Consider the following 24,832-nt stretch of genomic DNA (forward strand, 5'->3'; position numbering starts at 1 on the left):
ATTTGCTTAATCAAAACCTGGAATATACAAACCCTTCAAATCCGGAGCAACAGCCACCCACTGGGTAACCGAGGAGATCATGGAGCATACTTCATTTCAGAAGCAATCTCTTTTAGTGTTTCCAAAATCAAATATGGCGGGATTTCGGTTCCACACAAAACTGTGAGTTTTTGGCTTTGGGGCCCAATTCGGGACAGTAAAAACTTTTGAAATCTCCCACTTTTACTCAGGCTGGGAAAACTGTTTCCCATCCAGCTCTGATGACAGCATTGGGTCAGATTATGTCCTCTTGTGGCAAACCTATTGAAAGGCCTGGAATGTCCCCTTTGCAGAGTTTCTGCTGGTGTTGTCAGTTGGAGCTAGGTGGATCAGGAGCAGGGTTTGGAGCCTCCAAGGTCCATGTGCATTTTGGACAGGTTGCCAAAAAGCCTGTGCCATCCTGATGGCACCATGCCATTCTGTGGCTGTCCTCTGTTCCATGGCAGCTTAGTGCTACAGGTTCTTCTCATGGAAGAGACTGTCCTTTAGGAACAGGTCTGGACTGAGGCACAGGCACTATAGCTCCATGTCTAGGGCCCCAGCTCTTTGAATTATGTTATATCAAAATCTCATCTTTTTCTTTTAACACACAGGTTTCTAGCTCTCATGGCTGTGAAGTAAAGCTTGAAAATGTGACTTTAGTGTGACTGATACAGTGATGACTACCTGAATCTGGAAACAACCCGAGAGGTGTGAGCTGCCTCAGTGGGGTGTTTACTCCACATTGTGGTGTTTTGGAGGTCTTCACCAACAGCAGCCCAACAGAGAATGTCTGAGTGTTTGGCAGGAGAAGAGTGCAGCAGGCCCAGCCTATTCACCCAAGCAGATGTAGGGGTAAGTATAAGGAGACCCTGCTGCCATCCCTGCCTGTCTAGGAGGTGTCAGAGGGGCCAGTTCTCCCACTCATACGGGTGCATGGAAGCCTTATGCAACTGCCCCAACCTTTCTGGGAAGGAGGGAGAAAACCCCTGCCTCCAATACTCCAAGAAAAGGGGCTGGGCCAGAGTACAGGGTTGAGCCATTGGGGGTCCCAGGTTGTGGTGTGCCTATGGCCGCAGACTGCTATAATCCAACCTTGTCCAGGAACCTCTCCATGAAATAGTAGCTGCCACCAGGAATGTCCCCTTTGAAGTGGTTTCTGCTGCAGAAAGTATAAGGTCTTGATGTCTACTACTTTTTCAGCAGAGTATCCACTTAGAGTTGGGCACAACATTTTTCCTGTCCCAGGAATATTTGAGGCCATACCTACACTATAAACTTACACTGGATAACTACATCACTCTGGGGTGTGAAAAATCCACACCCCTGGGTGACGTAGTTAAACCGACCTAATTGCTGGTGTAGACAGAGCTATGCTGACGGGAGAACTTCTTGCGGAAGAGGAGAAACTACGCTGACTGGAAAGCATCTCCCATAGTAGTGTCTTCACTGACGCACTATAGTGGTGCACCTGCACTGCTGCAATGCTGCCCTGAGAGTTTGGAGTTTTTTTCCTTTATCAAATCAGGAATAAAAATCAATCTTGAAAATATTCATGAATCAAAAAATTATTTTTTTCCATTTTGGGTCAATGGAAGTATCTCATTTTGATTGGCCTTGTTTTCACTTTTCAAGATTTTGTTTTTCAGTCAAATAGTCACTCTAACCAGAATTTTGCATGTAGAGAATGTCAAAAAACACAATGTTTTGAGAATTTGAAAATTTTCTCTACATTTTTTTTCAAGCTAGGAAATTTGTCAAGCCAGACCCTATTTCACAAACAATTTTGGACTCAACAAATTGCATTTTTGATTAAAAATTATTTGTTGAAAAATTCCTGATCAGCTCTATTTCCATTGGGTGTCTGACCTAATCCCCACAACTTCTTCCAGTTCCCTCTTTGTTTTCCCTTAATATCACACACAATAGTATTTACCGTGATCAGGAGACAATTTCAAATATCAAATGTTTTCTAAAACAACTGCGTTCACTGCAGTCTCTGAAAGATGGATGAGTGTCTACTAAATCCTACCTATGGACAATTGTAACCGCTACATTTATCTGTACCTTTTTGAGCTGCTACTACTCTGCAATTTGTGAAGAACAAATGGCCAAAGAACAGTCAAGAATAAAATGGGTGCTGTCACCTTTTTGACAGTATGTATGCCCCAGAGTATGGTCAATGTTGGAGTAACTACCTGGGGAGTCAACAAGAGTCTGCTCTGCTCTGAAGACTTAGAGTGCAATCAATGTTCATTATTTTGGAATTGTCCATCCTCTACTTTGAGTGGATGTTGCTAAGGTTGACACACTTTGTCTCTTTCTAATGGTAAGTTTTGAATTTAGGAGAACGTGACAGTACAGCTGGTAAGACCAATTTATAGCACAGCAGCCATGAGAGAAGCATTTTGCTCTCAAGATATGAATTGAGTCATTTAGTCTTCCAACCACTTTATATAACAACTTGAAAGCATGCAAAAAAAAAAAGGGTTTTTTGGGGTTTTTTTTTTTTTTTAAAAGATTGGCCAAGTCTGCCCCATTGCTGCTGCAGGGAAACTTTATACACAAAGCAGTTAGCTATTTTAGAAAATCTGGAAAAGGATCTGAAAACACACACAAAAAAGAATGCTGTATTTATTTATTTTAGAATGGATTGGTCTTTCAATGAAATTTAATAAACTAAGATTTGTGATCAAATCTACAGGACAAAGATGTTCTATAGTTTGAGAGCTTATAAGGATTCCTGACTTTACTTTCTTGGTTTGTTATAGTTAGCAGCATAGACTGATCAACAGAAGTTCGACTCCTTGGAATGTATATATGTAAAGAGTTAATCGGTAAGGAGCCCATACTACTACATATTCATACTCAAGAATATGTAGCATAGTTCTGAGGCTTTGTGGTACTAAGAGTGACTAGTACTCCTGTGTATTCCACAGTAGATGTGCGTGCTCGCCACGTGCACAGGTGCCGGAGGTTTTTCCCTTAGCACTACCCGTAGTGGGGGAGCACCGCTGCGACCCCTGGAGTAGCGCCTCTATATCGTGCTATAAGGGGAGCTGCGCATTCCCCCCACCCTCAGTTCCTTCTTGCCGTCAGTGAAGGTAGTCGGAACTTAGTGCTCCAGCTCTGCTGCAGTACTGCAAACCTTAGTAGTACAACTATTCTTAGTAAGCAAATTTTTAGTAGTGGCCTGGCTCGGGGCATGCCCTGTGCCCCAGGCTTCAAGTTGTGCAATTCCTGTCGCAGTTCTATGCCCAGAAGTGATCCACACACTCAGTGTCTTCGCTGTCTGGGTGAGACTCACGTAAGTGAGCGTTGTAAAATCTGCCGGTCATTCAAACCAAGAACGAAACGCGAACGAGGTATCCGTCTCCGGGCCTTACTAATGTAGTCGGCATTGGCCCCGGCACCCGGACGCCGTCCCGATCCGGCGCCGGGCGTGTCGTCGGTGCGCAGCGACGCCCCATCAACTAGTCGGCACTGCTCCCCCGCTAAGAAGCAAGGGAAGACTCAGTGGCGCCAAGAAAAGGACAGGGGTGAGGCCGCACCTGAGTTGGGCAGCCCACGATCCCCATCGGGACCCAGACCTCCGACTCGCGCTGAGCGGAGTAGTCCGGTCCCGTCAGTGTGTGCCTCCCCGGCAGTAAGGGTGCCATCGACGCCGGAGGCAGTGCAGGCGGCGCATGATATCCTCGCCCTTCTGGTGCCGAGTGTGCCACCCGAGATGGGCCCTCGCTCCAGAGGGAAGCCACCACTGGGAGCTCATCGACCCTCCCCAGTTTGGCATAGCACCCGCTCCGAGGATGAGGTGCCTACCCATTCTGTGGGGCCATCTCGTAGCCTGTGCCAGACGCTCATGCCGGGGGCTGACTCGCCTGAGAGGGAGTCCCGAGGGTCCTCCGCTACCGGGAGGGGTCATAGGCACCGAGGCAGGAGGCGTCAACGCTCCTCTTCTCCTACAGGAGTTATAGGAGCAGGTCTCGAAGCCATCGGCACCGACGCTCAGACTCGAGTGATCGCTCCAGCAGGCGTTGTTCGCGAAGCACCCCTCGGCCGTCACCGGCACCTAACCGTCGTAGCCACGGTCGCCATACTGACTCCGGAAGCAGTACCTCTGATGGGTACAGGTCTTCCTCGTCGAGATCTAAATCTCGAGGCCGACACCGATGCGGCCGTGGACGCTCCCGTCGCTCGTGTGGCACTGTGCGCTCGTGAGCAACTTTGGCCTCGGCACCTAGCTGCCCATCCCCGGGCCGCACCACCCCACACGATCTAGCGGCTCTGCTAGGTCCCCAAATGGGGCACTGGCAAGGGGCACCTTGGCAAGGGCAATGGTGTCAGTGGGCACGTTGGCCCCAACCGCCAGCACCAGTGAGACCCCGTTTGGTGGATGGGGCATCGCAGGTACACTCGACGTCCCCACCTCGACACCGGGAAAAGTCAGCCTGCACTGAGGCAGCGGCACCGCACCCGGGCTTGGACTCGGGGGTTGAACCACCGGCACCGCCTGATGCCCTGGCAGCAGATCCGGTCCCTTCGCAGGCACCAGAGGAATCTATTGTGGTGCCACCACCCGCCTTACAGGAAGTTTTTAAGGCTCACCAGGACCTCCTTAGGCGGGTTGCCTCCAATCTCCAGCTCCAGGCTGAGGAGACGGAGGAGCTGTCGGACACGTTGTTCAACGTCTTGTCCTCCTCGTCACCGGGCCGTGTGGCCCTACCTCTCCACCAAGGGGTGGCCAATATCTCCATGTTGCTTTGGCAAACCCCGGTGTCCTTGGCACCTATTTCAAAAAAGGCGGAGAGGAAGTACTTTGTATCAGCAAAGGGACATGAATATTTGTACTCTCACCCGGTACCCAACTCTCTGGTGGTGGAATCGGTAAACCACCAAGAGAAGCATGGCCAATCTGCGCCCACCCCCAAAGATAAAGACACCAGAAGACTGGATACCTTTGTAGGAAGGTTTATTCATCGGCGAGCTTCCAGCTCAGGATGAATTTGATGGCAAATCATCAAGCCCTCCTGAGCCAATATGATTTTAACTTGTGGGGGTCCTGGCCAAAGTTCGAAACTCTTCTTCAGGAAAGAGATAAGAAGGATTTCAGAGCTTTGGTCGACGAAGGCGCGGCGGCAGTGAAAGTGGCCCTCCAAGCAGCTTCGGACGCGGCAGATACAGCAGCCCGTTCGATGGCCTCTGCTGTTGCCATGTGCAGGGCGTTGTGGCTCTCCCTGTCAGGGCTGTCCACAGAGTCCCAGTCCCTCATGCAGGACTTGCCTTTCGACGGGAAGGCCCTATTTGCAGATCAGACAGACACCCATCTACATGGGATGAAGGACTCCCGCACTACCCTGCAAACTCTGGGCCTATATGTCCCACCTGCTAAGGACAAACCCAGGCCACAGACCTCGGCTCCTCCAAGTAGGGGCAGATATGAGCCTCCACCTAAGAGGGCGAGGGAGCAGAGACATAGATCCCAGCATAGCAGCCGTGACCTGGGCCCTCCAAGGGCAAAAGGCAGGGGAAGAGGCACTTTTGACTCTTAGCAGGGGGCCACTGGGCCTGTTGCCAGTGGAGCCCCCCAGTTAATAAAGCTTGTGTTCTGCAACTGTTTATCTGCCTTCCGAGTGCAATGGTCCCAGATCACGTCAGACCAGTAGGTCCTCAGCACCATTTCCAGGGGCTACATGCATCGGCCGAGCATATGAGAGGGCAACCAGTCTCCTCCCAGAGCCTTTCCCGCTGGATCACCTCGTGCATACGCACATGTTACAACTTGGCAGGGGTTCCCCCGCCGCCTATCGTAAAGGTGCATTCTACGAGAGCGTAGGCCTCGTTAGTCACCTATGTAGCTCACGTCCCTATCCAGGACATATGTAGGGTTGCCACGTGGTCCTCTCTCCACACCTTTTCCTCACACTATGCGATCGTCTCCCAAGCACGGGATGACGCCGGGTTTGGTAGGGCGGTACTCCGTCCCCATAACCTTTAAACTCCTAGCCACCTCCATCCGATTTAGCTTGGAGTCACCTACTGTGGAATACACAGGAGCAATCACTCGAAGAAGAAAGGACAGTTACCTGTTCCGTAACTGGCGTTCTTCGAGATGTGTTGCTCCTGTCTATTCCACATCCCGCCCTCCTTCCCCTCTGTCGGAGTTGTCTGGCAAGAAGGAACTGAGGGTGGGGGGAGTGTGCAGCTCTCCTTATAGCGCAATATAGAGGCGCTACTCCAGGGGTCGCAGTTGTGCTCCCTCACTACGGGTACTGCTAAGGGAAAAACTTCTGGCACCAGTGCACGTGGCGAGCATGCACACCTACTGTGGAATAGACAGGAGCAACACATCTCGAACGCCAGTTATGGAACAGGTAACTGTCCTTTGTTGTTGTACTCTGCAAATGATTCCTCTGTGCAGTTCTTTGCATCACCTCTAAGCAGTTTAAACAGAAAACTACCTTTGACAGGTATCTTTATTTTTAAACTGCTCCAAATAGAAACAGGAAAAACTACACAGAGTATATAGATTTGTTCCAGATGCCACAAATAAATAATTACGAAATTAAATATCAGAAAAGTGCATTACTTGCCCTTGCATTCAAGAAGACACTGCTCCTTGCAGCTCTCTCTGAATGCTCTTAATATACAACCCAACTTCCCAGCAGGCCTTGCCAAAACCAAGGACTACAGACATGGCTCCCATGCACCACATATGCCAGTTTTCCTATACCTCATAGGAAACCATCTGAGATTTACATGGAGCCAGTCTTGTCCCTCACTTACTACTTAGGGCAGACGGGAGTTCTAGCCAACTGTACTCAAGGAACACTGGCCTTTGCCACTAAAGCCAAGGTCAGATATATGGGCTTCTTTTCAAATCCCACTCTGCTTCCCTAATGCCACTTCCTTAGTCAGAGTATCTCCCCCTCCCTGTCATATTTAAAGACAAACCTGAACCAGCATGTCATCGGCCGAGAAGAGTTCCACGCGTAAACTTCAAACAGCCTGTATAACTTGACACAATTAGTAAGGGGCAATTTATTTCAGATGAAATAGCAACCTGAAAAAAAACCTTTCTGCAGGTTCAGAAAAATATCCTCTCCCCCCCCCTCCACACACACATACATTTTTTATTTATGCTGTTATGCACTCCCTATGCCTAGCTACACTTAAACACACTGTTAGGAATGATGTTCTCTTGGTATTTCCAGCCCAAATGGAAGCAGAAAGGCCCCAACATTTCATGAACTATTAATTGCATGAGATAATATTTCAATATTAAGATTTCTAGGCAATATTTTCACTCATAAGAATTGCACTGTATGCAGAATCAGTTGCTTCTGCTAAGGAGTCAAAACTCAATTGGATTTTATGAAGTCACCCTAGGTTTGTAAAACAGATTAATTCTCAAATGTATTTAGTCTTAACTTGTATATTTCCAATACTTTGACTGATCCTCTGTTCCTCAGTGAACAACTCTCACTGTCTCAGGTTCATGAGAGGATCTAAGCAATTTGATTGCCAAAAATAGTTTAAGTATTCAGTGCTGTAGATGGCACAGACATCTAAGACAGCTCCCGCCCCAGGAAGAGTACAGTCTAAAAGAAAAACACATAAAAGACAGGATGCACTGGGAGGACAAGAGGTCAGAGAAACATGTTTTGTTTTTATTATTCAGAGTGGAGCTCAGGCAAAAAATCATGCTTATTTATGGATCTGAAGCATATACATATCCCCATGTTTAGCAGTACAATACCTGAACTACCTGTGGTATGCCCACATCCTCTGTGAATGATATGTCATCAGTTCTCTTATCCATTAACTCATCAGGCATTTTAAGAATGGATTTCAACTACCATATTACTCCTTGTGTAAACCCACATTTTACCCATGTGAAGCCAGGTTATATTCATGCAAACTCAGTTTTGTTGCATGTAATTTAGTCAAACTGGGCTTTTTTACTGTTGTTGTTTTGGAGTGTAATTTCCTTTTGAATTAATTATTGTAGTTCAGTCACTACAACTCAATTCAACTGACTCCTGTAACTTATTTTAAGGATTCTTGTAGTTAATGTATTCCTTACAACAATGAGTAACGCTGGAGGATTGGTTTTAAAAGTTCCAAATGTCAAAAGGGTTTTATATGTTCTAATATGCTATTTTGAAGGTTTCACATTTCACCAATTCCCTTTGCTCTTTTTCTGCCTTCTAAATGCCAGAGAAAAGGATTTTTTTTAATTTGCCAAATGCTTTGCCACAGAATTGTCTAATTAACTTTCAGACCTGTTGCTCAGACACTTCCCTCCAGAAAGCTTATTATTTAGATAAAAATGAATAAACATATGGTGTCTGTCCCTTAGTTTCATTTGAAAGGGTTTGTTGAGATTTCCCAATAAAGAGATTTTACTGCATAAATATCCTCAAATGAATTGCTTTAGAGACAGAAAAATCGAGCATTATACTGCAACTCTTTTTTGTTTAAACTACAATGTTTGCTGTTAATATTTTCAAATTGCTGAATTTCAAGCAGGTAGTTGGGAGTAGATGAATACTGTATTTCACAGGGCAGCAATCTTTGACAAAACAACTGCAGATGATGAGAAATCCTCAACTGGTATGTTTTTGCTAACCCTTGTTTATTTTAGGCTAACCATACAGAAGATATACTTAATGCACCCTAATAATTTCTTGGGCTCCAAGCATGACATTCAGATTCAGATGTGAACTTCTACAAGAACTGGGGTTGTTTGGATCCAGTGTTTTGGCTCCAAGCATCTTAAGAAAAACTATAAAGCGGACTCTTATATAGTCCTGAATTCTAAGCTGTGCGTATAAGTGCTGAGAGGAGAGCCACAAAAGAACAGTTTGCAGTTATATAATCCTGGGGCCAATTTTCTACTGTCCCTGTCCCCAGCCCACTTTAGAAAAGCCATAGAGCTGTTCTAAATTAGAGAGGCTTGTAACATCCACCAAGGGGCTCTTATGCTACATAGGATCACAGGAGCACAGTTTGCACCAGTCATATCCCCTCAATTGAAGGGCCAGACAGCAGTGAATTAGCTGCTGGATGAATCCTCACCTGTCTATTTAGGGCACCCTTCTATCTCCTTTGCACCATAAAGCAGCACATGCTCCCTAGAGACTTGTTAGAGCGGCTGAATTCTCCAAGGATTCTATCAGTACAGGACTTGCTCTGCAATTGTACATCCTGGCAGCCAGGGGCTGGGTGCATGAAACTGAGACCAGAGAGAGTGTTCCACCTCCAGAAAGGAGGGGCCTGAGAAGTTGGAATGAATCAATGAAGTATTTCAAAAACCAAGAGGGCAGTTTTGAATTTGATCCGAAGATTAATAGGGACCAGAGAAGCTAAGGGAAGATGGAGGTAATATGGTCCTACTTGCCTACCTCACAGCATTTTTTGCGAGGTATACCATTAATGTTTGGAAAACACATTGAGACCTTTTGGCTAGAGGGCACTATACCACTTGGGCCAGATTCAGAGACCCAAGCTGGTCACCCGAGTAAAGCACTCTTAAATGTGACAGACCTGGGCAGGGCAGTGGAAATCCTTTACTGGTGCTAAACCCCAGCATAGGGAATGTGGCCAGAAAAAAATAGGGTTTGGTCAGTATTCTGCTGCATCCTGTTGATCTCCAGCTGCTGGAATAGTCCCATGAAGGCTGGTCTAAGTCACAGCAGGGACTGACCCAATCCCAGCTGACCCAGGATTGGTAAAGCCCTAAGGCACCAAAAGCCAAGTTTACCCCACTGCTTTCTGGTGCCTCATGGAAAACAGTTTGGCTGGACTAGATAATCTGGCCCTATAAAACCAAAAGATTATTTAACGTCATTTTTCTAATCCATAACACTTCAACACTTAAGTATATTTAAGGACTCTAGAAATCTTAGGCCTGACTTCAAAATAAAATATATTATTTAATATTACTAGGAACTATAATTTCACATGCAATGAGATCTTAATTTTTTTATTAGTTATAAAACTAGAACTAGAATAGAATGTACCAATGATCATATACAGTAAGTCTTAAATTGCTAGTTTGTTATGTCACTGAAATATGTTACAACATTTAGGTAACATTCTAGAAAAATAATTAAAGCCTTTCTGCAGCATTTGATTAAAATTAATTCTGAGTCCACTAACAGTATAATAACATTTACTGTCAATCATTTTAAAAGTGTTCTGTGTCATAAGGAGGAAAGCTGTTACCAGGTCTAAGAATTAGTAGAAATGTCAAGCAAGTAAATAGCCTGTCATACTTCTGTTAATACTGTTTAAGCTCTAAGGCACCTGCCCCTTTTATAAATGAAAGAGAAGAGCTAAAATGAGCTGAGCTGGGTGAATATTTTCCAAATACTTGAGCAACCCAAAGGCACTTAGTCTGGAACAATGGAAGCTACATTCTCAGAAATCAAAGAATCACACAGTTTGTCATCCAATGCTGTGATTTTATTTGCTCCCCTTCATCGTCCTTCCTGTCCTTCTAATAAGCTTTAATACAATCTACTAGTACCACTACCTCAACCCTATTGCTCCAGTCTTGCAAAAGTTCTTCTCATTCTTTGCCTCCTTCTCACCTCTGATGATACCTTCTCTGATCCAGGCTTACCCTTCACATCTATACCTTTATATATGTTACTACTACAAATATTTGTCTGAGCCACTTGCTTTTCAGCCATACCCTCTCTCTCTCTCTCTCATTCACTGTGACAGTGTTGGCTGGCTTTTAGGGAAAAAAACCCTTAAAACTCATTGTCAGCACATTGGTGGCAATGGAGCCTGAGGGATCTGACAACCTTCCAAATTAGTATCTCATACATTTTTTAAAAAAGGAGAGAGGAAAAAATGGATCCTTGTGGATTCTTCATGTGAGGACTCTTGGGGAGGAGTTGCCTTCCAAACTTTCTGCGATCTGGCCAAGGAATGAGGGAAGTCACCTTAGTAGTTAAGATGTTTTTTTCCCCTTATCTAGCAAGATCCAACCTTGACAGCCTTATACCTGTCCATACCCCACCTCCCTTTCTCCTGCTTCGTCTATAATCCCAGCTCCATCTGTTCTACTTGGCTTCATTCTTACTGTTTAATACCAGATGTTAGGCAAGAGCATTAAAAATTATCATTACCTTTTAAATTAAACTTCTTTTATTGCTGCTAGGCACATTTTAATAAAATATCCACAAACTGTACCATGGGAATCCAGCACTATGTATCTGATGTTATAAATGCACATTTTACCCTAGTTTTTACAAACAGAAAGTATGTAAACTAGACAAACTGAAAGAATGCTCAGCAGTTTGCATTTTCCAAGCCTTATTGCTATGAAGCATCTTTTCCAATAAATGAAGTGTCAGGATATCACATGTGCATCTGCCCCCATTCTTGTATCAGATGTTTCTGGTACAATGATTACCATTAGTGAGATCATAGACCCAACTTCAAAAATAAATTTAAAAATGTATACAAAAATTGTGCATAGTTTTTGCATGATCATTCTCTTTATTTCATTGTCTTCTTAGGTTGTAGGCTCTCTCAGGGATCAGATGCGTCTCCCCATTTATGAGGACACGGTTTAGCAGATTGTAGATGCTATTGGATAATAAAACCAGGAATCCCTGAGCTAAGAATTTCCACTCCTATAGATTTTTAGATCATGACCTTCGGCTCCAAAGGCACTTGATCCAAAGGAGAGTCTTCTTCAGCCACAAGCAGTAGGAGTACTTTCTTCAGGCTCAAGTGATGACAAAATGATAAATATGGATACATCTGACTGTGCTCCAGTGGTGCACAGACATTCAGGAGTCAGAACACATTAGAACAGTTTGCCTCTTCGAGTTCCATTGTACTGATTCCATATATTGAACATTCCATATAATTTTTTTAATAAGTAAAATAGTCATTTCTGTGGGAAATGTATCTCAGTGACTTTATTATGTAGTATTAAGAACAGTACTGCTTGAGACTTCCCAGAAAATTCAATTTTTAAGTAAAAATTGTTTGAGTAAAATGTTTAAATTCAGTAAGCAATCCTTAACTACTCAGATTTTAGACTAAGCAATTTCTTCATAACATATTACACACAACAGACAAAAGCATTGAGCCAACTCCCACTGAGTCCAATAAGCATCTTTTCTGTTGGCTTCAGTGCGAGTTGGATTGAAGCCTCATTTCAGTCTCACACTAGTGTTAGGCCAGTAGAACTTTTGTGGAGTTCTATTTACACAAGGGCAACTAGATAGAATCAGAACCAAAGTCCTCAGTTTATCCATGTTTTTTTTATAATCTCCTGTGGTTTCTTCAGCTGTTTGATGCCAGGAAAGAAAAATAAATTTCTTCACTGACCAAAGTATGGTATACATTATGGAGCAAGTCATGGCCAACACTCCATGGGCTCAGAAGTACAGTGGAAAAGGTGTGGTTCTGCGTGTGGGGAGCAAGATATGGAAAACCTACACAGAGCATTTATACCCTGTGTCATCACAAATGTTGAAGGGCAGCTGGGATCTGAATATCTCTGACTTCATGGATCCACCAGCTGGACCCCCATGTCAGATAGGAGAGTGCAAATTCCATTGAAGCCAAGAAGGTACATGAGCAGCTTAAGATTCCATATAAGCTGACTCCTGGACAAAACTTGTTTAGTTAGATTTGGTCAGATAGGTTTATTTGTCTGAAGCCTTGCTCTTTTTTTGGAGGAGTGAGAGGAAGTGAGGGCAATATGGAACATTGCATCTTGGATTCAGTTGGGAACACACAAAACATTTTAGGACTTGGAGAAATGATACTCATATGTATAATTTCAGACAAGACCATCTCTAGACACTTGTAGAACCTGGGATGAGATTTATTCTTTAGAAAGAGAGGTTAAAGAGACACCATGCACCAGAAATCTAGTCAGCTTAAAAAAAAAAATTAATTCAAAGTAAATTCAGGGACTACAACTGCCCTGGAGTCTCCTGCGAATCTTTGTGATTTTATAGTCCTGTTTTCCTCTTAGAGTAGATTTTTTTTTAACTGTTTCTCTCTGTTTGTGTGAAAGACCTACCCTAACAATGTGTGAAATTTACAGGGGAAATAATGAAAGTGACTATTGCCAAAGTATTTTTCAAATATATAAAATAAACTAGAAAAAAAAAATCTCAGACATCTGTCATTTAATGGATTCTGGCTGCCTGCAATAACAGTACATAAACATTTGACAACGTATCCCTTTAAGTGCATTTTCCCTGAAGAATTGAGAAGTGGCCCTATTTTAATATTTCCAGGATCTCCATGTGGCCCATTTCCAGGTCCTCCCAGCAATGCCAAAATTAAAACCTCAGAAGAGAAATTCAATAGTGAATAAAATGGAAAATTGTTCAAAAAGAATTTAAAAATCAAATGGTACCCAATTCCTGAAGAGTCCATGAAAAGGATGACAGTACATCAAATAATGCTCTACAGATAATTATTAGATGTACAGAGTCTAATTCTGCTCTCATTTATACCACTCTAAGCTCCCAATTCAAAGTTCATTGAAGTCACTTAATAGGAGTCTTTCCACTAATTTCAATGACTTTTGGATTAGGGCCTAAATTCAAAGTAACTCCATCCATAAGTTGTAAGGCCAGAAAGGACCATTCTGACTTCCTGCATAACACAAGCCCTGGAAGTTAGTGTCCCAAAACACAAACTGCTCCACTAGTTTTACATTTTGAGGGCCAGATTTTCTGGTCTGTGCTCGATGCAGGACCAGAGAGGGGAGCAAAGCTAAGGTTGTCGTGATGAAATATGTGATTTTTGTTATATGAGTTAGAATATATTTGCTTTTTCTCAGAGCAGTGTAAGATTTATAATTATGGCCTATACATTTTTTGCCAAAGTGTTGGAGATTTTTTAAGACTTGCCATGTTATTCTGTTAAATGTTTAACAGATACCAAAAACCTTATCCCAGACCAATCATTAGCAATGACATTCTGCCATCCTCTCCTTTCTTCTCTCCAGAACCTAACAACACTGTGGCATATTTTTAAGAGAAATTCAAACAGAAGCCAGAGTGACAGCTAGAGTTAAGATTGTGTAACCATCTCCATTCCAACCTCTTGTTTTCAGTAATTCACAGAACTTTTCATGTGCAGGTGTTCTCTTGTCACCTCGGAGTTGACGTGTGTGTGTACCCCAGATTTTGATCAAGCTAATTGTAACCATATTGTGTGCATTCAGCCACCATGAATGAATACAATAGAACACTAGCTAGTGAGTGGTTAATTTGAAGAAGCACAGCTTCTGGAGGCAAGGTCAAAACTAGCTGCAGGCCTGCAGTTCTGCTAATCAGAGTGGGAGGAGGGGAGAAAAGAGTCAAGAAATTGAGACTGAAAGAAAATAAGGGGATGGAGACCTTGAGTTTGGGAGCCTTTAATATAGAAGCTTATTATGGCTAAGGTTGTTAGGAATTTTTGCTGATAAGTAGAGTATTGAAGTCAGGAGAGGTGATGACCCAGTACAGGTCACCGTGAGCTGTGTCTTTTGTACAAGTTAGTTATAAGAAGACTAGATAATAGAGTGTACTTTGGGACAGTTCTCTGAAGCTACCCTTAGAGACTTTTTCTTGACACCATACTCCCTGGGGGTGAAGCAACCGTCCATCGCTGACCTGCTGTTAATTACTCAATACCATCTCCAATTCTAGGTAATTATTTGGAATGTTTTAAACCTATTGCTTATGTCTATGTGTGCTTAAATCTAATAAATTGTAGTTTTAGGGTACGTCTTCACTTACCGGAGGGTCCGGCGGCAGGCAATCGATGTTCTGGGATCGATTTATCGCGTCTGGTTAAGACGCGATAAATCGATCCCGGATCGATCCCGGAAGTGCTCGTCGTCGACGCCGGTACTCCAGCTCGGCGAGAGGAGTACGCGGCATCGACGGGGGAGCCTCCCTGCTGCGTCTGGACCCGCGGTAAGTTCGGACTAAGGTACTTCGAATTCAGCTACGTTATTAACGTAGCTGAATTTGCGTACCTTAGTCCGAAGTGGGGGCTTAGTGAAGACCAGGCCTTAGATAAGAACACACTTACTTGTATAAGTCTTTCATCAGCTGGAGCTCTGTGTTCCCATTGATTAATTCCTGACACCACCTGGAGTGAAACAGTTAAGTTACCACTGCTTTGGGTTCTGAAAACCCTAGGTAACACTCTTCCAAAAGGTATTTTGTTTCAGAAAGTTTGATCAAAAATGATTCAGCTGTTCAGAGTGGAAGAGTGAAAAATGTATAGTCTTCCAGGTTTAAAAAAGTAATACTTGCAATAGTTTTTGAACATCTCTAGGGTCGAAACAGCGTGGAGGGTAGGATGTTAAAACGTAGACATCAAAATAGATATTGCTGAAAAGAACCTTTGAGTGTTCTGGTGAAAATGACTTTTATTTGACTGACCGATGAACCTTTTAAAATTGCATGCTATACATGTGTAGGGTGTTCTTTTATTTATCCCAAGGAGCTTGGAAGCTTGGGTGCCAGGAGAGCCACTTAAAAAGAAAATCTCAAGGAAATGTTGTACCCTGTGCATAACTTTTAAGAATCATGCATTGAAAGATGTGTATGCTGTTACATTGAGCACATTTTAAGAATTCTACCCATTGAAAGGTTCTACGGTTTCCAGTGTTTATTCAGTATCTCTGTGATGGGTACAAAATTCAAGATGGCCACTTTTTTGAGGTTACTCACTGTATATTTCACTGACAATTAGGGAACTAGTGTGTGATCATGTAATAAAGACTACCAGAATGCACATGTGCGTTCACGCACACACGGGAGTAGAGTTAAGGTTGCATGTACAGTCACTTCTAGTGAAGAACCATTGAACATTAACATTCTCCTATGCAATTTTTTAAATAAAATACAATAAAAATGCACCATGAATAAATATACCTTTTCTTTAAGTATTATTTCTCATTTCTTAGTTTTCTCTATTTTTCTTCTTCTTCCTATTTCCCCCCGCCATACACACACACTCTCTCTGGCATTACCTCTCCTTGCTTCCCTCCCACACTTTTCCTTGATGTTGACATATCTGAGAAAAAAAGAGTGAGTAAATATAACTAAAATATAAACCTTCTTTTTTAAAACCCACCCTGGGTTTTTCACAAGATCCTAAAAGACTTAAGTTCACAAATCCTATTGGGTTTTAATAGGAGTTGGACACTTAACTGTCCTCTGAAAAGCCCAGCCTCAGTTAACAGGAATTCCAAGTCTTGACACGTCCAAATTAAAATACATATTTTACATCAGTTAGTGTCTCCAGAATTAATGTAATATAGACACACACAGAGATAGCTTTCTGACTAATGCATCTTCAGAAGCTCTGCTTAATGAACACCATCAATGACTTCTTCTTAAGACATTTAATGAAAATTGGTAGAATCATAGAAATGTACGGCTGGAAGGGACCTCAAAAAGTCACCAAGTCCAGCCTCCTGCGCAGGGGTAGGACCAAGTAAACCTAGACCATCCCTGATAGATGTTTGTCCAACTTGTTCTTAAAAACCTCCAGTGAAGGGATTTCCACAATCTCCCTTGGAAGCCTATTCCAGTGCTTAACTATCCTTATAATTAGAAAGGTTTTTCCCCCAATATCTAACTTAAGTCTCCCTTGCTGCACATTAAGTCCATTCTTTCTTGTCCTACCTTCAATGGACATGGAGAACAATTTGATCACAGTCTTCTTTATAATAGCCCTTAATATATTTGAAGACTATCATCAGATCCCACCCCCCAGTCTTCTTTTCTCAAGACTAAACATGCCTAATATTTTTAACCTTTTTCCATAGGTCAGGTTTCCTAAACGTTTTATCTTTTTTGTTTCTTTTTCTGGACATTCTCCAGTTTATCCACATATTTCTGAAACTGTGGCACCCAGTTCATTAATTAGCTCCTGATGGAGCCATATTGACCTCCTTCTATTCTTCCTATCTTTCCTTCTCATTGGGATAGTTTGCAGTTTTGCCATTAATATTATCTCTTTGAAAAACTGCCAGGTTTCCTGAACACCTTTTTCCTCTTAGATTTTCTTCTCATAGGACAATACTTACTAGTTCTCTGAGTTGATTAACCATTGTTTTTATTCTACTTCTCTCACTCCTTACTTTCCTTAGAATCATGAAAATTATCACACAAATTGCCTTCAACCTTCAAATTCACAACCAATTCCTCCCTGTTGGTCAGAATTAAGTCTAAAATGGCTGCCCCACTGGTTACTTTCTCTATTTTTTTTTAAAACAAAAGTTGTCCCTAAAACATTCCAAGAATTTATTGGAAATGTTGTGATTTGCCATATTACTTTTCCTACAGATGTCTAATTAGTTAAAGTATCAGGGGGTAGCCATGTTAGTCTGTATCCACAAAAACAACAAGGAGTCCGGTGGCACCTTAAAGACTAACGGCACCCATTACTAAAGTCTCCCATTACTACCAGGTCTTGTGTTTTGGATATTTCTGTTATTTGTTCTAGAAATGCCTCATCCACCTCATCTTTCTGATTTGGCATTCTATAGTACACCCATACCAGGATGTTGCCCCTATTTTTTTTTTACCCCTTTTATTCTTACTCTGAGATTTTCAACTGGTCTGCTTCTGACTTCCTTTTGGGCCTCAGAATATAGTGTGTATATTCTTGATGTATAATGCAACACCTCCTCTCTTTTTATCCTGCCTGTCCTTCCTGAACAAGTTATAGCCCTCTATACCATTATTTTATTCATGAGGCGTATTCCACCAAATCTCTGTGATGCCAATTAAGTCATAATTTGCTTATGGACTAATATGTGTAGCTCTTCATATTTATTCCCCAGACTCCTTGCATCCATGTATAGACATCTAAGACATTGAGCAGATTCCCCCACTGATTTCCCTCCTGTTGTTCCTATGGCCCTACTATACATTTCCATGTCCCTCCCCAACTTCCAGCCCTCTGCTAAGGTCTGCTTTTGTCACCTGCCCCCTTGGACCTAGTTTCCCTTCTTGGCTGGTGAGTCAGCGCTCAAAGATGCTCGGCTCCTTCTTGGTCAGGGGGACCCCCGTCTCTTCCCAATAAACCTTCTTCACAGAACAGAATCCCACGTTATGCATTGCATTATATTTTAGAGCCATAGCTATTTTTTTTAAAGCAATGCAGCACAACGTGCCCCAAACTACCCTTTGAATATCAGTCTTCTCCTATTTTGAAACCCAAATTACATCATTCACATTCAAATATCCAAAAATTACCTTTTCATCAAGCTCTCTCCTGAACAAGCTGTCTCCAGCTTTAATTTCTGAGCCATTATACAAACACAGAATCATAAAGACATATACATAAGCTTTGTAAAATGGAAAAAACCCTTAAGAATATGTGAATGTCCACAGTGAATCAGACCAATGGTCCATCTAGCCCAGTATCCTGTCTTCCGATGCCAGGTGCTTCAGAGGAAATGAACAGAAAATGCAATCATCAAGTAATCCATCCCCTGTTGTCCACTCCCAGCTTCTGGCAATCAGAGCTAGGGACACCCAGAGTATGGGGAGGTGCATCCCTGACCATCTTGGCTAATATCAGTTTTAATTACATGTATTAAGAAAACATCATTGATGTTGCTCATTAAGAAGAGCTTTAAAGGTCTCTCGCCTCTTTCACATTACATAAATTATGGAGACACCAATTGATGTCAAAAATTATATGCATTTTAATTTGGACATGTCAAAACTTGAAATTCCTATTAACTGCGGCTGGGTCAGTCACTACGCAAGAGGATAAATGGACACAAGTCAGATATCAGGAATGGCAATACACAAAAACCTGTAGGAGAACACTTCAGCCTCCCTGGCCACACAATAGCAGATGTAAAGGTAGCCATCTTACAGCAAAAAAACTTCAGGACCAGACTCCAAAGAGAAACTGTTGAGCTCCAGTTCATTTGCAAATTTGACACCATCAGATCAGGATTAAACAAAGACTGTGAATGGCTATCCAACTACAGAAGCAGTTTCTCCTCCCTTGGTGTTCACACCTCAACTGCTAGCAGAGCACCTCACCCTCCCTGATTGAACTAACCTCGTTATCTCCATACTGATTTATACCTGCCTCTGGAAATTTCCATTACTTGCGTCTGATGAAGCGGGCATTCACCCACGAAAGCTTATGCTCCAATACTTCTGTTAGTCTTAAAGGTGCCACAGGACCCTGTGTTGCTTTTCACTGAAGAAGAAGTGCCACAGAATCTGTATGCTGGGCTCACCTTCCAATTACATTAATGAAGAAAAAAATATATATTTGTTAACCAATAGAACAACCTTTGTTCTATTGGTTAACAAATAGTAACAGAATACTTAGCATACAATTTGTATTGCTGAGGTCAATAACAAAAAAGTAATGAACAACTTCCACTATTGGTAGGTATACAGCAAATCAGATAGTACCCCAAGTATTGCTCATATCATACTTCCAGCATGTATCCCAGACAGTTATCAGCTTTATATACTTCTGTAATATATTGCTTCTTTCCATGTAATGAATTCATGGCCATATTTAGCACAGTTCAAAAACAGTCACTGCATTTGCTAGTTAATGAGCACAGGGAATAGAACTCATAACCTTTGGCACTAGCAAACACAGGTCTCTTATACTTCAGCTAATAGAAAACCTCCTGTAACTATCAATGTATATGCCCTTTGTAAGTGAGTCACTGGTGGGAAGAATATTACTGTAAGCTTTACATGCATGGAGCCATTGAGCAATTAGGCAGCAAGTTTTCATGTTTCTTCTTAAAGCATAAGGAACTCCAAGAGGGTCTGATCAGCTTTCACCTCTTGAACTGAAGAGATTGCGAAACTGAATAGCATGTTAAAGTTTCTGCATAGCACCATAATCGCTTGATAAGATGGTCTTCTTTATCTCTGCAAACAAGTTCTAGAGGTTCAGATATGAATGCCCCCCGCCAATAAATATTCAAATCACAAATTCCTAAACTTCTCAGACCCACTAGAAATATATGTGGTATATGAGGTAATTTTCCTTTCCTATGAGCATGATATTGTTTTTCTTACTGTATTGATCTTTTTCACTTTATGACTTGTTTACTGCACACTATATTACACTGCATAGGGTTTGTCTACAGAGTGCTGCAATGCGCACTATGTGGGTGTGATTTCTAAAGTGTTGCACACTAATGTGTTGCACACTAATTGATCCACACTGACCCTGCAGGTGTGCACTAAAAGTTCCCTACTGCACTTTCACATAGCAACATTTAGTGCACAAGTGAAGGATCCACATGGATCAATTAGTGTGCAACATATTAGTGCATTTTAGAAATCACAATCTTATAGCACACATTGCAACACTGTGTAGACAAGCCCATAGACTCTCCTCTATTCCTAAGAGCTTCTGTATCATTCAAGAAGATAGAACTGTGTCATTTTGAGAACACTCTTTTTGCATTCTTTCCAAACTGTGGAATTCTTGTCTTAAAAGGATTAGGTTCCCTAGTACAAATTTTGACTGGACTTTCATTCATAGAGGTCCATGACTAGGGGCTTCTAGGTGCTTAGGGTTACCATATTTCAGCAAGCAAAAAAGAGGACGGGAGGAGCCCCGCCCTAGCCCCGCCCCTGCCCCTCCCACTTCCTGCCCCCCCAGAACCCCCAACCCTCCCCCCGTTCCTTGTCCCCTGATTGCCCCCTCCTGGGACCCCTGCCCCTAACTGCCCCCCAGGACTCCACCCCCTATCTAAGCCTCCCTGCCTCTTGTCCCCTGACTGCCCCAACCCTTATCCACACCCCCACCCCCAGACAGACCCCTGGGACTCCCACGCCCCATCCAACCACTCCCCACCCTCTGACAGCCCCCCCCCCCAGAACTCCCAACCCATCTAAACCCCTCTGCTCCCTGTCCCCTGACTGCTCCGATCCCTCTCCCCACTCCTGCCCCCTGACAGCTCCCCCCCAGAACTCCCAACCCCCCACCCCACCCCCGCTCCTTGTCCTCTGACTGCCCCCTCCTGGGACCCCTGCTCCTAACTGCCCTCCAGAACCCCACCCCCTACCTAAGACTCCCTGTGCATTGTCCCCTAACTGCCCCCTCCTAAGACCCCCCCCAACTGCCCCCCAGGACCCTACCCCCTACCTGTACCCTGACTGCCCAAAACTTTCTCCACTCCCCCCAAAAAGCCCCCCCCATGAACTCCCGACCCCCCCCCCGTTTCTTGACTGCCCCTCCAGAACCTCCCTGCCCCTTCTCCTGCCCCCTGGCCCCCTTACCCTGCTGCTCAGAACAGGGTGTTGGGCTCTGTGCGAGCCGGACACGTGGCTGCGCTCCCCAGCACAACAAAACCCGGTCCCTGGCCCTGCACAGTGCTGCCAGAGCCGGGCTGCAGGGGAGAGCTGCCGGCTCAGAATGCAGTGCGGAGCTCCTCTACAGCTGCTCCGGAGTCCAGCCCGTGACTTCCCTGCAGCCCTCCCAGCCGCTCGCTCTGCTCTGCCGGGGGAGGGGGGAAATCCCGGACATTTTGAGTGCTTTACAAATTCCCCCCGGACGCTATTTTTAGCACAAAAAGGAGGACATGTCCGGGTAAATCCGGACGAATGGTAACCCTATAGGTGCTACAGTAATACAAATGATAAATAATAATAGATGCATCTATCAGTGCATATACAACACACATCAAGGAGAGAAAATCAGCATGTGTAAATAAAGAGACACCTAACTATCCACTTCCATGTGCAATTATCCAATTTGCATGCAAAAACAGACTTTGGTGCAGATGGATTTGGGTGTACTGTGAGGCATAAAACAATTTGGTCCTCAGAGACCATTACTAGAATTTAAATGCACTTAAGACATATTTATCTGAACTGACTTTTAAACTGTGCTCTCATTTGCAATGCATTTGTAATTGTCCACGTAAAGAGTACCTTTGAAATATCATTTATAGAAGTCTAATTGCCAGGCTTAAATAAGAAATAAAAAAAATGTAATGAATCCTCCAACACATGATTTCAACTTCAGGCTTCAGCCTCTAAGGAGGTGACTTTTCAAGGGAATATAAAGCCTCACACCCAAGAATTAAGAGTATTTCCACACAAACCCACGCTGTGATTGTCAGTACTAGCCTTGATAGCCAAGGCTAGTGATAGGCTGTTCTCAGTGGTGGCAGATGACAGAACAAGAAGCAATGGTCTCAAATTGCAGTGAGGGAGGTCTAAGTTGGATATTAGGAAACACTATTTCACTAGGAGGGTGGTGAAGCACTGGAATGGGTTACCTAGGGAGGTGGTGGAATCTCCATCCTTAGAGGTTTTTAAGGCCTGGCTTGACAAAGCCTTGGCTCGGATGATTTAATTGGTGTTGGTCCTGCTTTGAGCAGGGGATTGGACTAGATGACCTCCTGAGGTCTCCTCCAACCCTAATAGTCTATGATTCTATGATTCAAAGTAGTTTAAAAATATTTTGGCTGAAATTGTGAAATTGTTAGCTGACTGTCACTTGTTCTATAGTTTATTTCTAGATTTACTTCCTTGTAATGTTTATTTTGTATTTGAAAAGCAAAACAACTTTGACTGTTAGAAAGTATAAATTTAGTTTCTTCCCTTTATTTGTAAGCTGTCCAAGGCAGGGGCCATTTCTTCCTATATGTTTGAATAGCTCCTTGTAAAATGGGGCACTAATCCTCACTGGGGCTTTTGGGTGTTAGCACTCTAGAAATAATACACTAATAAGCCAATTGTCAGCAGCTTTAGTTAAAAGAAGAACAGGAGTACTTGTGGCACCTTAGAGACTAACAAATTTATTAGAGCATAAGCTTTCGTGGACTACAGCCCACTTCCGAAGAAGTGGGCTGTAGTCCACGAAAGCTTATGCTCTAATAAATTTGTTAGTTCTTCTCCTGTTCTTCTTTTTGCGGATACAGACTAACACGGCTGCTACTCTGAAACCAGCTTTAGTTAGTTTCATATGCCTTTCTGCTTTCAGTAAAATACATAAGATGAAATGTTATCAATATTTCATAATTTAGAAAGTCATCAAGCAAACATGAAGAGTATATGCGAAAATGTCAGTGAAGAAAAACTGACAAGACCAACATTTAAAAAAAAAGCTATTTAAATGACTTTCTGCAACCTTATGGACTCTTTCCAGCTTCCAATGGCTATTAGCAACTCTGGCAGTGGGTTTGCAGGCATTATTCACAATCTATGTGTATTAAGCACACTAATTAATAATACTTTGTACTGATATAGTTCCTCTGATTCGAGACTCTGCAAGTGATTTACTGGCATTAATGAGTGAAACCTCACAATATATCTTTCAGATAGGAAATATTACAGCTGTAAAATACTGCAAAAAAGAATTAATGAATAAAAGCAGCAATTTCAGTCCACTGTTATTTATGGAATCATTTCTGTTATGTGTGGGACATTTCCATATGAAAATGTTTCTTTGGATGCATTCAGTCAAAATTGTAATTCATATGTGTGAATTGAAATCATAATGCTGTATCTAGGTGTTTTGCCCCTCAGACTCACAGTGACAGGCCGACTAGACTCATTGTGGCTAAATAAAGGATTCTGCATGATAGGGTGGAGTACAGGCATTGGGAAGTGACCATATATATGATAAAACAAGTATCCTGCCTCTCTGCCCAAAGTACCCAATGCAAAAGGCATTTCTCAGCCATAGTCCAACATAAAAGAGGTAAGGCTTGTGCTAACCGAAGTCCAAACTCAAAGCCTGGAGAATATTAGCTCTGTTAGTTTTAGACCTAGTTGTTCAGAGAACAAGAGTAAGTAATACATCATTCTTATCCAAATAATAACTCTGAACATCCTGTTCTGGTTTATAATCTTGTAGGACAAGGAGGTGTTTTTTTCTCATTCCTGAAACGAAAGCATGCTGTTTCACTAATCCTTATGAGACAATTACAGATGTCTATGGTTTCTGATGGTTCCATTCTACTGTAATACTGGCAGCTTCAGCAGATAACGCTTTTTTAGATAAGGGATTAAACCTATCCCTGTAGAACCTTAGTTGGGTTGTTACTATGCAACCCAGCTCACCTGCTAATCCATAAAACAACTACCCTCCTTCATCACATCCCTCCTTGAGACTGACACAGCCACAACCTATGTAAGAAATCAGCAAAGTAATGACAGCTTGGTTGAAGGGCAAATAAGGATGGTCAACACTTGCTTTATCTATTTTGTTTACATTCAAACAAAACACAATATATAAAAACTGCATATATTCCCACTTTATATTTTAATTGTCATCTTAGAGTGTAAGATCACCCAGACAAAGACTATATCTTAATATGGTCCCTAGAACAATCCTAATTGAGGTCTCTGGATTCTACTGCAGTATCGATGTTAAATAACAGATTCTGTGACTCAGCTAGTCTAAAGTTAATAACATTACTAAATAATGCATGATATTTAGAGAATCAAGAAAGACCCATAGGTGATCTTAACACAAACATAAGGCAAGAAAAAAATCTTCCAAAACAAAATTTAAAACTCAGGACATGAGTTGTATGTACTACAGTCGCCTTTTAACCCTGTCTTTACCTAGGCATAATTTACAAGATCTGGGGAAAATTAGGCATACAACTTCTTTTGGTTTAAAAAGCTCTCCAAATTTGTGAGCCTAGAAAAAGTTTAATTGAAGTCAGTGAAGGAATCTCAAAGGAAAATAACTGTGCTTTTATAAAGGTATCTTTATCCTGGGTTTACAAAGACTTTTTTCCTTTGACATGGTCTCAAAACAACTGACTGTCCCACTGGAGATATATACCTAC

This window comes from Chrysemys picta, chromosome 1 (genome assembly GCF_011386835.1).
Source record: "Chrysemys picta bellii isolate R12L10 chromosome 1, ASM1138683v2, whole genome shotgun sequence".
Taxonomy (NCBI): Eukaryota; Metazoa; Chordata; order Testudines; family Emydidae; genus Chrysemys; species Chrysemys picta.